This window comes from Quercus robur, chromosome 1 (assembly GCF_932294415.1).
Source record: "Quercus robur chromosome 1, dhQueRobu3.1, whole genome shotgun sequence".
NCBI lineage: Eukaryota > Viridiplantae > Streptophyta > Magnoliopsida > Fagales > Fagaceae > Quercus > Quercus robur.
Window position 1 is genome coordinate 36,104,544 of NC_065534.1, and position 18,447 is coordinate 36,122,990.

An 18,447-nucleotide genomic window follows, 5' to 3' on the forward strand; every position below is an offset into this window, starting at 1 on the left:
TTGAAAAGAACTACTTGCAAAATAAGACTTCGCACCAAATTGATGGGCTCTGCCACTGCCTAAACTAATAGGACTTCAAAAGTACAAAATATTCAACTAAGAAAAATAAGGGAACAAGCAATGTAATCACAATATGTAGTTATCTTAATTCAGAATTCAAGTTCATACAAATAAGAAATATTCAAATCACACGAACTCCTAAGTTAAATTACAAAAAGAGCTATACTTAGACAATTCATGTGAGGCAAACGCACTTACAAACATGAAGTTATTCTTTCGTTGACCGGGTATGTGAATTTAGTTTGTCAGATTTTGTTGTCCTTTCTGATAATACCTTTAATCTTTATTTATAGTAGACAAAAACAGTTACTGCACTCCTCCTTATATTTTGGTAACTTCTATTGCACTTCTGACTAAGTGGATAACTGACTCACATGCTCACACATGTGAAAACTTTACAAAAACCTTTAGTTACATGACCATGACCTCCAAAGTGAGTTTATTGTGATATTCTCTATTATAATAGGCCTTGCAAGTTTTGTTTATTTGGGCCATGGTTTACATTGATCAAGATCCAGCCCCTCAAGTCACCATTTAGTGGAAAATTGACTCACATGCTCACACATGTGAACAATGTTTATTTTTTTATTTTTAGCCTAACAAATTTCCTTCTCAAAAAAAAAAATCATAATAATTTAATTTAATTTTAACTAGATATGATAGTATTATAAATGCATCATACTACCAAGTCCACAAAGTACGGCTAATTACAAAGCGCCAGATACTGCTACTAGGTTCTATTATCACTATTTAGAAACCAACAAAAATTTGTCAAGTGTTGTTGAAATAAAAGCATAAAAAGCATGCAAAAACCAATCACACATTGACGTATATAAGGAATCACATAGGCAATCCAATCAGGTGTTGACATGTGTCACCTTGAAAATCAAAACATTTCAACCAATCAAAAGATGCCACATGTCTTGGAGAAAAACTTTTAAAGCTCCTCCAATCAGACTGCGACACATGTCACCAATCAAATTTCGCCACATGTCGCTCATCCACCCCCAAACTCCTATAAATAAAAGCCTTCCTAAGGCATTTCTACACACCAACACATCTTGGGATACGCCAAGGCATCCATGCCACAAGCAGCATCATAGAAGATTCAGAAGTACAGAAGCTCTGCTGGAATCAATCCTTGAAGCCTCCAGGAACTTCCAAAACTTTAACCTCAAATACAAAGAACATTCGAAGTAAAGTCATCCAAACTACCTGCCTTGATCTTGAAGTTTGCTGGAATCAAGCCCAAAAGCCTCCAGAAACTTCAAGAAACCACAAATTGGTGAAGCTCTACGAATTCAAGCCTCTAAACCCCCAAAGAATTTCCACCACAAACTTTCAAATACGAAGAACATTCAAAGAGAAATCATCCAAATCATCTTCCTAAATCTCAAAGTTCACTAGAATCAAGCTCAAAAGTCTCCAGAAACTTCAAAAAAATATAAATCGATGAAGCTCTACGGATTCAAGCCTCCAAAGCCCCAAAAAATTTCCACCACAAACCTTCAAAGACAAAGAATGCACGAAGAACATGAAGAACAAAGGATTTCTAACAACCTCATAGCTAGAGATTCATTGTAATTCTATTTCAAAGATTTTCGATCCATTCTTTAGCCAAATTGAAGTATATTTGGTGTTTGAATCAGAATCACATTACCTTAATTCAAATCAACAAATCTTTAAAGGATATCGAATCAGATGATTACTCTTTTGTAATTATAGAGAATTGTACCATACATTCATCAATACAAATTCATATTTGTGAAACTATTTTATTTGGTTGATTTATTTCAAACTTGAAATTTAGTTGTCCACATCATAGAATCCAGATATTTTATTTGACGACAAGATATTTTAGCAATTAGTTCAACAAGTTACATGCTTAAATATGACTTTGTGTGACATTTTTTTGAGAGTATAAATTACATTCTTTAAGTTTGTCGATTGTCATTTTTACTGCTAGAAGCCTTGTAACCAAGGGCGGAGCTAAAAGGGGAGAGGGGCAATTGCCCCTTGATTCCTAAAATTTCCTTGTATATGAAGTCTTAAGAAGTTACACACTGATATTGAGAAAAAACGAAAAAAATGACTCCCACTTAGATGAAAGTAACTATGACATAGGAAAAATAAAGGGAAAAATATATATAATTCTTCTTAAATAGCAAACCATATCTCGTTTTCACCCATGTCACTATTCTTATAAATAGTTTTTGTCTTGTCCCACATTTTGCACCTATTTCACTATTTCTTTTTTCTTTTTTCTTTTTCACAGTATTTTTTGTCACTATTTTTTTTTATCATTATTTTCCCGAATTTTACCATTCGTGAAACTTTTCACAATATTTTATTGTTGAGTGATATTAGAGATATTGAAAATTTTACTATTTATGTCTTACAAATTGGCATGTCACCAATCACAAAAAATCATTTCAAACATCTATTTATTATATTGTTTAAGTAGCACTAATCACATTTTTACCATATCAATTTATAGACTTTTTGTTGCAGCTATGAATTGGTTATTTTTGTTTATTTATTTTAATGATATCAAATATAAACATATTTGTTTACAATTGTTTATTTATTTTGTTATTATTAGTGATTACTATTTCTTAGATTAATTTTGCTTTAAACATTGTCTTTTAATTTTGCCCCCTAGACTAAATTCATGGCTCCGCCAGTGTTTATAGCTCAACTAGCACCTTCTGGCATTTTTAACATAAACAACAAACCTCTAGGGTTTAAATCCCCTTTCTCTAACTATCAAATTATGGGAAAAAAATGATCACTATCATCTCCAAGAGTTTAGTGGCTTAATTAACACATCCTAATTTAAATTCTAATGAAAACATATAGGGTTTAAATCCAATTTTTTCCAACAAACATTTAATTTTTGTTATTTATTTAAGTTCACCTTCTTTGCCACTTGTCACTATTAACCCTTCCATCCATAATTGCCGTTAACCATTAAAATATAATTTTTTAACCATTAAAGTATAATTTTTAATACTAACAAATTACTAGAATTTATTTTAAATAAAAATAAATGATAATTAACCAAATGTGTTTGATGAATAATAATAATAATTGACCAAAGGGTGCAAATTGAAAAATTTTATTTTTTGTGTGACCTCAATTGGTCATTGACACTTGGCAAGCAAAATTTCTAAAATAAAGAGTTTATTACAAAATGTTAATTCGAGTCTGTAATACGGGCGTAATTGGTTTACAGACCTAGTTGGGCTATCCTAATCAAAATTCACTAGCTCAGTCGAGATTAATGAAGGGAGCACACATTGAAGATTTTTTTGTTTTGGGGGGGGGGGGGGGGGGAGAGAGAGAGAGAGAGATTGAAGACGACGGTATAAATGACTTAGGTTTGGTATCATTCTTTATATATTGTACCTTAAATTTTTTAATTGAATTCAACCATGTGATTACATTGGTCATGAAGAACAAAGTTGAATTTAGGCTAAGTTCCAATTATATCATCTAATTTTGACATTTTTCAATTCAATTCAATTCTTTTTTTGGTTTTTTTCTTTTTAATGTTTTATTTCTTAATTTCAATCATTCAACTTCCAATCATCTCCAAAATATAGTCTTTCAAGCCAATCCACACCGTAAAGTGCATTAAAATGGTGTCGTTCACTAACGATAGGATTGGATGAAACTAGACAACCGAACTAAGTTCAAAACAAATTTAAAAAAATAAAAATAAATAAAAAAACCCCCTTAAGGGACTAAATCAAAAGCTTGTTATTATTTTTTTTTTTATTTTAAATAATAATAAAGGGGATTTGAACTCTGGAATCTTGATGTCTCATTTGGAAATGCTAAGAAATGCCAACCATTTGAGTTATAAGCCTCTTGGCCAAACATGTTGAAATAAAATGGTGTAATTTGTAGTTTAGCTTTGAATTTAATTGTTTTTATATGTGTCTTTTGCATTGCATTTCTCAATGCAATCACATGGTTTAATTTAATTGAGAAATTTAAAATGTAACACTTGAAGAATTGTACCTAAATATTATCTTAATTTTTAAACTCTTTTTTTTTTTTTTAAATGAATAAAGTTTAGCTACAAAATTGGTTGTAGTCTAGAGCTACAACCTTACTCAATAATTTTTTTATTGAGGTGAGTTTTGACAAATCCACCATTGGATTAAATTTTCTTCTTGTGTCCTTCATGCTTACAAAATTTCTAGAAAATTAAAAATCAATAGCTATGTTATCAATAAATTGCTTAAATTACAAGTTTTTATAGTTTAAAATTATGCATAAACTATAATCTTATAGATCATATAGTAAATAATATCCTATTGTCACAAAATTTGACATGTGTATTAAGAGTATAAAGAAGATGCAATCCAACGGTTAGATTTTTGAAATATATAGTAATGTTAATGATATTGAGTAATATTGTAGAATTAGACTACAACTAATTTTTTACCTAAACTTTATCCTTAAAAAAAGAGTATGAAAGTGAAACAACGTCGTCGAGGTCAAGATGGACAGTGGAGGCTTTGATGAGCAATAATTTAATGTGTAAAAATAATTACTAAATTTTCTTTTAGTAGTAAAATAATTACTAGCTAGAACAATTATGTATTCAACAAAAAAAGTCAAAAAGTTACGTACATTGAAATTTGATATAACTATTAATTAGGAGTGGCAATTCGTGTTTGCGAGTCGGGTTTGTGTCATGTCAAGCTATGAGTATTCGGCTAAATGGGTTTACCCGAACCCGACCTGTTTAGTAAATGTGTCAAGAATCCTCAACCCGAACACAACTTGTTTATTAAACAGGTCGACTTGACCTGACATGTTTAATTCGTTTAATTGACAAGTTATGTAAAAGTCAATACAAATAACCCGTTTAGTAATTCTATTTGATTAATAGGTCATACCTAACCTATATAATTTTTATCAATTTCCATATATCTAAAATTAAAACACAATTACAATCATAAATATAGTAATAAACATATAAAAACAACCATATATTAAGTAATAATATCAAACAAACTAATAACTTAATAAGCTAAATAGGTCAAACGGATTCGTATATTGAACACGAACCTAACTCGTTTATTAAATGGATTAGCTGTGTCAACCCAAATATGACCCGAACCCATTTAGCCTCAACCTATAACCTATTTATAAACAGGTTAGTCGTATTGAGTTCGCCGGTCATGTTAGATTTTGCCACCCCTACTATTAATATATAGCATATGATATAAATATGATTTTAGGATACATAAGTATCATGGTAGTCATCAACAATGAGATAAAACATCTAGAGATTTGGTATAGACTACCTCAATCTAACACCCTAATAGGTACTAGTGCAGATAATATGTTTCTCCATAATATTTAAATCATCGCTTGACCAATAAAGGGCGTACCTTAGTAGTAGGAAATTCTTGTGACCCATTATAAATGCGAGTTTAGGAGTTGTGGATTTGAGTAGTGACAAACCTCACTAGTGCTTGGGTGGTCTCATGCCATGCATGATAGGGTTTAAGTGGGTGGGGACAATGAACACATGCACAAGCTCCATTTTTTGGTTATTAAAAAAAAAAAAAAAAATCATTGTTTAACAAACTAGTATGCCGAGATGAAATCCAATTTAAAATACGCTCGTGTTTTTGTTTTTTTGGTTTTTAAAGTATTGTCACCGTGCAATATGAGAACTTCTTGAAAGAATTACCAATTGGCAAAATAAATGACCAATTAAAAATGTTTTTTTTTTTAACAAATATTTTTAAGAACAAGGTTGTTATGTGAGAATCATAATTTGACAAATAAGAGATTACAAGCTCCTCAAAAAAAAAAAAAAAAAAAAAAAAATAATGAAGAAGAAGAAGAAGAGAGAGAGAGAGAGAGAGAGAGAGAGATTACAAATATGCTATGATTGAGGAAAAACTAACATGCATGCATTTTAACTTTGGCATGAAATTAAATTGATGGAGGATATGGACGGCCTTTTAAGACAAGAAATCAACCTGCATTGATGATATAATGGCATGTAAAGCATGTATGGCATGAAAATCTGAGGGGACCTCTTTGATTTGGTAGCTAATTGTAATGTAATAAACTGCCCTTAATTTTGTTTTTGATCTTGCAATAAGTGCTAGAATGTGTTTCCAAAGTTAACATTAGTAGATGTGTCATGTGTCACGCTTTTATTTTCAGTACATGTCATGAAGGCATAAATACCCTTCATGGCTAGCCCTGATTTCTCATCTCAATTCTCAATGCCCTTGTCAGTTTTCATGTCTTCATCCTCAGTTGCTCATGTTCTCAATCTTCCCTTTCCAACCCCATCCATTAATCCTCCTATACATTTTCCCTTTCAAAAATCAAACGTGAATATGATCTCAAACAATATTACTAGATATTATCAAATCGGACTAGTGATTTACCAGAGCAAATTCACATTTCCAGTGCATATAAATTTCAATTGATGGGTAAGTACATTTCTGTTATGATAGAAAACTAAACTATTATACTTTGATTAAACGAGTTTTTGCTACTGTTATTGGGGAAGTCTTTAGTTTTATTCTTACCCCATAATGAATGGGTTAAAAAAATTTTCTTTTTCTTTTTTTGCTCTGGTTCTCTAAATGGCCTTGATTTTCCTTTGTTTGGGGTTGCTATCAATGCTATGCCTCTCTCAAAATTCCTCATGATCATCTACATTATGAGTCTAAAATTTATTTTTCATCATCAAAAATAATATCGTGCCATATTGAACGAAAATAGTTTTATATTTGGGAAACGGAGTTAGAATAAGATTTTCCATTTTTTCCATTCTTACGCCCAATGGATTTTTGTTCCTTAGACCGGGTTGGATCCATAATAGCCTAAGTAATTTGATCAAACTTTTTAATTATCTTCACTAAATATGAAATTATGAATTTTCAAAAAAAAAAGGACCGTTTTTACTATCTCTTGTTTGTAGGCTAATTGAAATCGAAGTTCTCATTTCCGTAAATTTCATCTGGATGCCACATGACACAACCAGTGGGAGCTGAAACATCATTTCTAGTTGTACAATAGCAAACCCTTTGCAGTGCAATCTGTTTTATGATCTTTTGTTAAGTTTTGTATTTGGACATTCCATCATGGGATAGGCATTGTCCTAATTCTTTGAAGACTGAAGAATTAAACTATTACCTATCTTGCTGTTACACCCATTATGTGTGCCTTTGATTCTGTTATTTGTGTTCATTGAAATGCCCCTAGTAAGACACTGTCAAAAAGATGTGTACTTGTAAGGGAAGATTAGGTTAGAATATTGTTATTAGAAAGAATTATATAGCGATTCTGTTCTAATTCAATCTATTCATCAGAAAATTGAAGATTCTTGGTCCTAGTGATCAAAGCATTTTTGTTATATTTGATAAAATACTTGAGGTTAAGCCATATTGGTATGGTAAATTAATATTACTACTGTTTTTGGGGGGGGGGGGGGGGGGGGGAACACGTTAGGGAGCTTTCTTGAGTAATTAATATAACATATAGAGATACACTTTAACCCAAAAGGCATATGCCTAATGGGTATGTTGCTCAATTATGTTATATTAATCACTCGTTATTCTCATCTTTATTCAATGTGGGACTTCACTCATATGTGTAACCCAACAATCTCCCCTTCACATGTGAGTCTCTGCCTCTCTGTGTGTTTCAAGACCTCTCTGTGGACCATGAACAAGTCCTATTCACTCCCCCTTGTCTAATGGACTTTTCACCTCATCAACGCATCATCCATGGGTCTCTCATACGCCATTCATGGAAACCACATGTCAACCCCGCACGCACATCCATGGAACCCCGCACATCCATGGTCATGGGAACCTCGCACCACACCATTATTTAGTACCATTTTTTTTTCAGGATCTTTGTGTGTGGGCCTTTTCGGCTTTCTCTGTCCCCACTGGGTAGGGACCATGAACATCTCACCACCTTCGCCACACACCGCCATGGGCTTCTTTGAGTAATTAATATAACATATAGAGACATACTTTAACCCAAAAGACCTAAGCCTAATGGGTATGTTGCTCAATTATGTTATATTAACCACTCGTTCTTCTCATTTTTATTCAATGTGGGACTTCACTCACACGTATAACCCAACAACTACAATAATTGTTGGTATTGGAAGATCACTATCTGTACAGGTTTATTGGTTGTTTTAGTGACTGTCTAAGTTTTAAGAGCTGAGTGTTCATATATTGGTTGTTTTAGGACTGCATAAGCAGGTTCTTCAGTGCTTAAAAATGTCCTCTACTTCCTCAAATGCTCTAGAAACTCTAGTATTGTAGCCTCTGCAAGCGTGACTGTTACTTGGCATATATCATGCGCAACTGCTGCTACTCTGATCCCATCTGCCTTTTTCATGGTATGAGAATATTGCTAGAGATCTTAATTTCATTGAAAATGTACATTCCTCTGAATGTCGTATCTTGTTACCACACCTAAAAGCAGATCCATTTATTAGTCTTTAACTGTATTTAACTCAAGTATTTTGTTTTCTGCTGCAGTTAAGTAACAATAAGGCTTGGAATCAATTTAGTTAGTTTCAACTGTGTTTAAATCATCTAGGCTTTTAGTTTTCTACAAGTAGAATTAAAATATTTTAAATTTCATGTTAGTTTAATATAAATACTTTTGTTTCGATAAAGTGTTTAGACACCTGATTAATCTACTATGACATTGGTTTTACTAATCCTAATCATGTGACACACAGATTGATTTGCTTAATTGTTTATGAAGGGAAAAATGTACCATTTTCTTGAGGGAGGACATATCAGCAATGGAAGATGCAGCTCAAAAATTTGAGCAAGAAGAAGAAATTTCACTGGAACTTCAAAAAGAAACCAAATTTGAAAATGACATGTTCGTGAAATCAAGTAAATATTCTTTCTATAATGAAGGATCTGCTCCATATTGCGAGGTGAGATTTGAATCAAAGCTTGAAATTATCTTAATTACTCCTGGATAGTTACACATTTGTCATGCCGTGTCAAATTTATGTGTTTTCTGGGAACAGTAAATAAATGCAAACTGCTCCTTCAGGATTTTTCACAGATACATTGAAGATATAAAGAATAAAGAAAACTTATTAAGATAAATCTATTCATCAGAACATTGAAGATTCTTGATCCTAATCAAATCATTTTTGTTATATTTGATAAATACTTGAGGGTGCAAACTGAAAACATCAACCTAAGCACTAAATTGTGTGTAAATATCTTTATCATTCTCTATGTCACATATAGACTGTTTATCTAAGTACTACATGTTCTACATTAATATTTTTTTCACTTTTTAATTTTAAAGAGGACCCACAATTTGTATGCACTTCACTCTAGTGCTAAAAGTATATAGTTCATTTCCAGAAAATCAGAGACATTGAATTAATTCAATTCCACTATCGTATGGAAACAAGAAAATTTACTAATTTTTTTCCCCTCATCCTTTCAGCATTGATAATTCCAGCGCTTTCTTCAAGAGCATTGTATAATAAGCTACACACCATTCAGATAGAGCCAATTGTGATAACTGATAAGCCAGGAAATCCATGGAGAAAGGGATTACTAAAGCTAAAGCTTTTAAAGGCGTGATAAGCCTGGAAATACCATAAAAGGTGGGATCAAATGTCTGAAAATATGGGTGTGATAAAATTGGAAAATCTGCCGAAAGAGGGTTAAAACACATTTGACAAGCCTCAGGCCTCAAGCCTACAGCCACGTTAAGAACTACTTAGACAATGTTGGAAATTCAAGTTTTTGTTAGAGTGAGGTTCTCGTATTCATTTTGCTGAAGTATGCCTTTTTGGGAAGTGTGATGAAGATTTCTACAAGCCTTAACCTTTTGGTCAAGGTGGAATATCGTTCTTTCCAATTAGCTAATGCCAAAAATTACCAAGCAATTAAGAAAATTTTGGGCAATGTTGGAGATTCATTTGTATTGACCATCCAATGAATTCTTGTTCAGTAGATGATGCACACAAATTGTATTTTACATTTTTTTTCCCTCTAATGTAATTCTTTGTTACATAAATGTTATTGAAGTTTTCATTCAACTCTCTCTCTCTCTCTCTCTCTCTCTCCAATGCAACATATGTCTCTTATGAATTATGTTAAAGGAATTTCTAACGAAGCGAAATATGGACTTGCATTAAATGTTGAATGCGAACCACTATTCAAATAGTTCAAAGCAAAATTAATATTTTAAAAGGGAATTCAGTGACAAATTTTTCTAGTAAATCATAAACATTATTGTTTTTTTTTTTTTTTTTTTTTTGAGAGTGATAAACATTATTGTTCATTCGAAATTAAAACGTGAAAACATAAGTAGCCATAAATTGTGAGATAGATTGTCATATTGTTATATAGTATAATTTTAAGACTAAAGCTTTGTTTGGATAACTTATTTTTTGCCAGCTTATTTTACTATTCAACTTATTTTTGCTATTATTCATGAGCTCCATTGCACTTTTTGGTACTATTCATAGGTCTCACTGTATTATTTCAGCTAACTTTTAGCTTTATTTACAGTACTTTCAGCAAAAAATTATCCGTTTCAGCAAAATAAGCGGTTCTCAAACAAACCCTAAAAATACACTTTTTTCACTATTAAAGAATGAAGTTATTTTTATTTTGGCTCTATATGTTTTAAAACTTTAATTTTGATCATTCATGTTTGATTAGGGAAAAATGCAATGACATCCCAAAAAAAAGGGACAAACCAATAGATGCCTCAATTTGACATATGTGTGAAGTTTAGGAATTAAATTGGTTAAGATAAAAGTTCAAGGGTGTAATGGCCACCATCCCGAAGTTTAGGAGGGTGTTATGACATTTTTCTTCTTTGATTATTTTATTATATTGGTCCTGCCGTCTATTTATATTAGTACTTTGACCATTTATAATATGATTTTTTAGCCTACAACAACGAAATTCTTGCGCACCACATCATTTTAGAGCTAGTATTTTATGAAATAGTTAAACATAAAAGACATTTAACAGTCAGATTACTACCTTACTAGGAGAAATAAACAACAAAGTCATATGAAGGGTTAAAATGAATATTTTGAAATATAAAGGGTCAAAATGTAAACTCCAAACTTTAAGGACCAGAATTGTACTTTAGTTTAATTTGGGAATGAGACCTTTAATATAATATAATATAATATTATATATATATATATATATATATATTAATGAATTTGACATTTAATATACATTGAGATGAAGAGATAATTCTAAACTTCATTACATCCAACAAAGAATTTTAATTTATGAATTTCAAATACTTGTGACCATAAGAATGATAAAACAAAAGATTTTAAATACATAAAAATTAATATTACATTTTAAATCCTTTTTAGGGTTGGCTCAATGTATTTTTGGAGCCTAAACGATAAATTTAAGAGTGATATTTTTAAAATTATTTTTCATTTTATAATATATTTTTCATGCCTTTTAAAATACAAAATTACTAATTCAATTTTTGTATTCAAATTCTAATAATATTTCCTTTTCAATTAATAATTATGTTAATCATCTTGAGATTTTTTGTAACATAATAAATCTTAAATATTATTTTAACTATTTTGATTTTACTTATTTGTACAAGCACAATTGTAACATGTATTGCTTTTTTATCTCTCTCTCTCTCTCTCAATTTTTCATATCTCGATGAATTTTTTTAGCAGACATTTAAAAAAAGAAATGTCATCTACACTATAAAATTGTAATATAATTAAAATAAAATAAATTTTAAAGCATAAAACAATAAACCTAATTTATTAAAACACTATTATAGCTTTACTTAATCTTAGAATCTACAATACTTTCGACCTTCACAAATAAAGATGAATTAACTAAAAATCAAATTAATACTACAAATTTTCACTTCAATTGTTTATAAAGCATAAGATATAAAGAATAAAGAAAACTTATTTACCTTAAATATGACTTTTGTGATAAGTTTATGGGTAAAAGGGACAAAGAGTGGGTTTTCCAAGAGATGCTTCAATTTTTTGATTCAATTTTTTGTTTTCATTGAAATGCCCCTAGTAAGACACTGTCAAAAAGATGTTTACTTGTAAAGTAAGTTTAAAGAGACCAAGACTCCATCCTCTAAACTCCAATAAGGGTGTGTTTGTTTGAGGGGAAAATAAGGTGGATAGAAAATGAGGGAGAGAAAATAAGAGAGAAAATGAGTAATAAGTGTATTTGGTTGGGAGGGGAGAAAAGAGAGAAAATTAATGGCGCTTGAAAGTTTTCTCTTCAAGTCCACAAAAATTCAATCCTCCCAATTCGGGAGGAAAATTGGAATGAAAATTCTAGTTCATATTTTGGACAAAACTGCCCCAACCAACGTTCATAAATTTTGAACTTCTCTATCCTTTCCTTTTTGGTCTTTGCTTCTTTTGTCTTTTTCTATTTCTAACTTCATTAGTTTCTCTTCTTTTTTTTCCTTTTTTTTTTCTCTTCTTTTATGCTTATAGTAGTGGGGCGAAGACTAAGTGAATTTTGGGCCTTATTATAATAAAGTAAGTCCTAGGCCCAACTTAAGTATCAACCCAAACGATGGAGATAAACCTAGTATTGGCTAGCCCATTTCTTAAATGAATGCAAAACCTCGGATCCTTGGTTAGGCCCAATACCCTTTCAAGTCACACGCCAAGGTCATATCCGAGGTAAATCCCAGAGAGGCTAAACTTTTCCGAGGTAGTTTTCTAAAAGTTCCTAATGATTCCACAACAACTCTCGTATCAATATAAGTCACCTGCTTGGCACCACCGCATTTAATGTAGAAGGACAAGCCTGAATAGTAAGAAAAGTCCCAGAAGTCTCCATTCATGATGAAAAACCCACAAAAGAATAGCCAGATAAGACCAAAAGTTATCCAGATGGATGCTTGAACAGTAAAGAAGACCCCAGAAGTCTCCATTTATGATGAAAAACCCACAAAAGAAGAGTCTGATAAGACCAAAAGTTATCCAAGTGGACGCCTGAATAGTAAAGAAGACCTCAGATGTCTCCATTCATGAAGAAAAATCAAGAAAGAAGGGCTCGATAAGGCTAGAGGCTATCCAGGTGTACTAGGACAAAAAAGTATGAAGATGACTCATATAAAAGGAAGAGAAGAAAGAGAAGATGAACACACAAAATATAGAAAAAGAGAGAACATAGTAAGAAAAACACTCAAGAGAGATTAACATATTACACCTGAATAAATAAAACAATGTTGGAAGTTTACGTTCTTGTCCAAATTTCCCTTTGTGGATTAATATCAACTCATAACACAAATTCATTGTAGCACGTGTTTTGCTTAGTATCTTAAACCATTAAATTAGGAGACACATTCCGAAACTTATCTATCTTCGGTTTTTTTTTTTTTTTTAATCTTTCTTTTCTTACATACTTTTTTTTTCTCAACGGTTGGTTTTTTTTTTTTTTTTTTAATAAAGAAGTTTCAGGTTCTTCAACTTAAAAAAAATGTGGAAGTACAATCCATACTATACAATATTTTAATAAAAAAATGTGTAACTTTTTTGTTTTATTTAATAAGGACATAATTGTAAATTTATACAAATTTCATTTTCCATCCTCTTATTTATTTCTCTCAACCAAATAAAAGAGATTTTCATCCTTCCACTTTTCCATCTCTCCAACCAAACACACATGAGGGAAAACTAAATCTTTTCTATCCTTTCACTTTTCTATCCTCCCACAATTTTTTATCCTTCCATTTTTTCACATCTCCAACCAAATGGACCCTAAGGCTTTGTTTGGAAGTTCATAAGAGAATAGAATGGAATGATCATAAGGGAATGGAATGGAATGTATTTAAGTAAGGGAAAAGAATGGAATGGAATGAAATTAAGTAACCTTGATTGAATGTTTTAAAATAAAAGAATGGAAATGAATGAAAATGAATGGAATGTAAGTAATCATGTTTGGGAGTAACATGAAGGGAATGAAATGGAATCATTTTATGACAATATTACTATTAGACCCCTATTTTAAAATAAAGGGTTGAATATATAAGGGTATTTTGGGAGTTTTAGTAAAAAATTCATTAAATCTAATTTCATTCCCTCCAATTCCTCCCAATTTCGAGGGGAATGAAAATTTGAGATTTTAAGGGAATAGAGAAGAATGAGTGTTCCCTCCTACTCATTTCATTTCCTCCCACTTAAACTCCCCAAAAAGAGAATGGACTTTCCATTCCCTCCATTAAAACTCTCAAACAAAGGAAGGGAATAATTATTGTTTTCATTCATTTCCATTCCATTCCATTCCCTCCTTCCAAACGAGGCCTGAGGAAAGGTTAGTATATTGTTAATAGAAAGAATTATATAGTGATTATGTTCTAATTCTATTATTAACTACTAGAAAGGTTGAATATTACAACCTAGGGATGGCAATTTTTGCCTAACCTGCGGGTACCTGGCCCGATCCGACCCCAATGGGCCGGATTTTACTCAGTCCGATTAGGAATAGAGTCAGGTATGGGTTTTTAAAAAAAAACCCGAAGCGGGTCTGGGTCGGGTTCGGGTTTTATCAAAAAATCCAAAACCCGACCCAAAACCCGACCCGGATATAACCCGATTATCCCGAAATTACAAAAAAAAAACCCCTATATATATAGTTATAACTAACCCTAAGTCCCTCATTTTTTCAATAGCAGCGCACGCCTCCCTCACTCCCTCCTCACCCTCACTCCCTCATTTCAGCTCACTCACTCTCAGTCACTGCCTCACGCACATGGCCTTACTCACTCTTAGTCATTGCCTCACGCCTCGCCTCCCTACCACCATTGAAATCAACTTAACAACAAATCCAAATGAACTCCCACTGAGTCAATTAAACCCACCACTTTGAAATTGGTCAAAATGGGTTTCGGTTAGATTGGTTGAACCGTTTGTGAGAGAGAGAGAGAGTGAATCGTTGATGAAGATTGAGTCTAAATGGTAGTAGATGGTAGTGGCAAACGGCAATCACAATTAATGGGTGTTAACAGACAGAGAGCTTGAAATGTGAAATGGAGAGAAGAGAAAGAAAAGTTGGCCATGAAGTGAAGAGAAAGAAAAGTTTGGCCATGGAGTTCCGATTTTGAACAGTGGGGAACGACAAGTTGCGAGTTGCGAAGGGAAAGAAAAGTGGGGAACAATGGTGAACGGCGAGTTGCGAAGCATGAAAGTCTGGCCATGGAGTTCCAATTTTGAGGTTGAGAGAGAGAAAGAGTTTTGAAAAAAAAAGTTAACTAAAATCGGTAGAAGAATTCTAAATTAAAGGGTTTCTATAATCGGTAGAGAAAGGGCTCGGCTAAGTTGTAGTGTTTCTGAGTTTGTATTGTTTTGGATTGTAGTGTTTGGTTGCCCAGAATGTAGGCAAAAATAAATTTGGGCTTCAATTTTGTTTTTGGATGGGCCCATATTTGGTAGGGTTTAACGGGGCCTGCAGGACCCGGTTGGGGCAGGTCAGGGCCTCGAAAAAAAACCCGCTTAGTAAACGGGCCGGGTCCGAGTCGTGGGTCTTGGCCCGCGGGTCGAGTCCAGGTGTGGAAAAACCCAGCCCGAACTCGACCTGTTGCCATTCCTATTACAACTGATGCCTTATTCATATGCTTGGTTTTGAGATGGCAGGTCTTAGAATAAATCTATTCATCAGAACATTGAAGATTCTTGGTCCTAATGATCAAAGCATTTTTGTTATATTTGATAAATACTTGAGGGTGAAAATTGAAAACATCAGCCTAAACACTAAATTGTGTTTAAATATCTCTTTATCATTCTCTATGTCACATATAGACTGTCTATCTGAAAACTACATATTCTACATTAATATTTTTTCACAATTTTATAAAGACAATCCACAATTTGTTTTCGGGCTATTGCTAGAAGTATATGGTTCATTTCCATCAAATTACAGACATTGAACTCAATTTCACTACATATGTCAAATTGGCAACAAGAAAATTTACTAATTTTTTCGCCTCATCTTTTTAGCATTGATAATCCCAGTGCTTTCTTCAAGAGTATCGTATAAGCGACACACCATTTAGATATAGCCAGGCATGATAAGCCCGAAAATCCGTGGAGGAAGGGTTTAAAATGCCTAAAGCTAAAATTTTTAAAGACATGATAAGCCCAGGAATACCATGGAAGGAGGGATCAAATGTCTAAAACTATGAGTGTGGTAAAGTTGCAAAATCTGCCAAAGGAGGGTTGAAACACATTTGACAAGCCTCAAGCCTACAACCATGTTAAGATCTACTTAGCCATTGTTGGAATTAGAGTGCCAAAAGATACCAAGCAATTAAGAATATATATATATATATATTTTTTTTTTTACAGTTTTTTATATTTCTCATGAAAGTTGTATTAAAACTTTCCATTAATGAATGCCCTAAGGCAAGGTTGTCAAGATCAAGATCTTACGTAGGATCGTGGGAGGTAGGTAGAATCATGAATCATAAGATCGGATTGTGGATTATAAGATGCTACCTATTTTTAGATTTAAAGCAAAAAACACATTGATAGTGACTTTTTATATTGAATAATCACATAAATTATGAATTCATCCATAAAAAAATAAAGATTTACATCATATGATGTAATTTGCATGTCATACATTGCTACGTCTATACTAATGAAACAAATATATTTAAGTTTTGACCCAATGTATTTAAAAAGTTTAATAAATGTTTAAGGACAAAATTTAGCTACAAAATTGGTTGTAACCTTAGGCTACAAACTTACTCAATATCTTTTTATTGGAGGTAAATTTTGACAAATCTACCACTGGATTACATCTTCTTCTTATATTCTCTATGCTTGCAAAATTTCTAGAAAATTAAAAGTTAATAGCTATGCCATCAATAAATTGTTTAAATTATAAGTTTTTGTAGTTTAAAATTCTGTATAAAATATAAGCTTATAGATCATATAGTAAATAATATCCAATTGACATAAAATTTTACATGTATATTAAGAGTGTCAAGAAAATGCAATTCAATGGTTAGATTTTCAAAATATGTAGTAATATTTATTTTATTGAGTAAGTTTGTAGCCTTTAGCTACAAACAATTTTGTAGCTAAATTTTGTCCAATGTTTGATTGGCAACCAAGTACCAAAATATTTATCAACACATATGGAATAAATTTTCCAAGTTCTAAGTTCTAAGTTTAAAATCCAAAATAAATTAGCAAATGGAAACTAGCTAATTACAATATGAAATCCAAAAGCAAGATAAATATTAAGGTGAAGTGAACATTTAATCATTCTCATTATAAGGTTCTTATAATCACCATTCTAGTCATTATCATCCATTTCATCATCTATGTAGACATTGTATATATGTCTACTAAAACTACAAAAGATATCAAGATACAGTTTCACACTTAACTATTTAAGTTATACCATTCAAGAACAATTACAAAGTATTCTAAAAAAATCAATCAATCAATATACAAATTCAAGTGTGAGGGCCAAAGAGATTTATACCAAATTTGGCCTAAGCCGAAATCTAAATAGACCTAACCAAATGTTCAAATGAGTTATGTGGGCCCAGATAGGACGAAAGAAAAGTCCATCCTAGGAGGTAGTTAGTCTGAGGAAAGAACTTAGAGAAGGACAAGCCGAGGAGGTTGAAGAGCTCTTAGACCAAACTAAACGTGTTGGCTCAAGGAAGGTAACAATAACTATCCTGAAAAGAATTGAAGAAAACTTCCCAGTGAAGATACTGTCACCTCTACATTAAATGCACTGCACCAACTAGACATGTCGTATTAATGGCTGAATGACACCCGAATGGTGCCACAACAGCCTATTACCAGCTCACCACAACCTCAAAAGGAGGAGAGGAGAAGGATGAGACAAGTATCTTGTGAGAAGAATCACCCACCCCCCAAGTGGATAACAATGATTGAAGTATTAAGACTATAAATAGGAAGAGATCCCCCATGTACAGGTATTTGATCAAAAAATAGAGAGAAAAAAATATAGAATACTTGTAATATTGAGAGAAGTTCAATTTGTATCTTTCTTTAAGTGTAAACACTCCTCAGTAATTCTGAGGAAGAAGAAATAAAATTCAAGTCTTATTTTATCATACAAATTTGCCTTGTAGTGCTTTGTTTTCAATTTTTGTGTGAAAATATTGATTTAGACTCAACTGTTAGTCCTAAAAACTCATCTCTTCAAATTAATTGTCTTGGATATTAGTCTAGCCCAATCAGTTAGGGTCCTTGGATTTTAGCCCATAAAACAAGCATAACTGATAAAATTATATATAAAAAAAAACATTTTAGTAATATTAGAACACAAGTTAGTATATTGATCAAATAAATTTAAC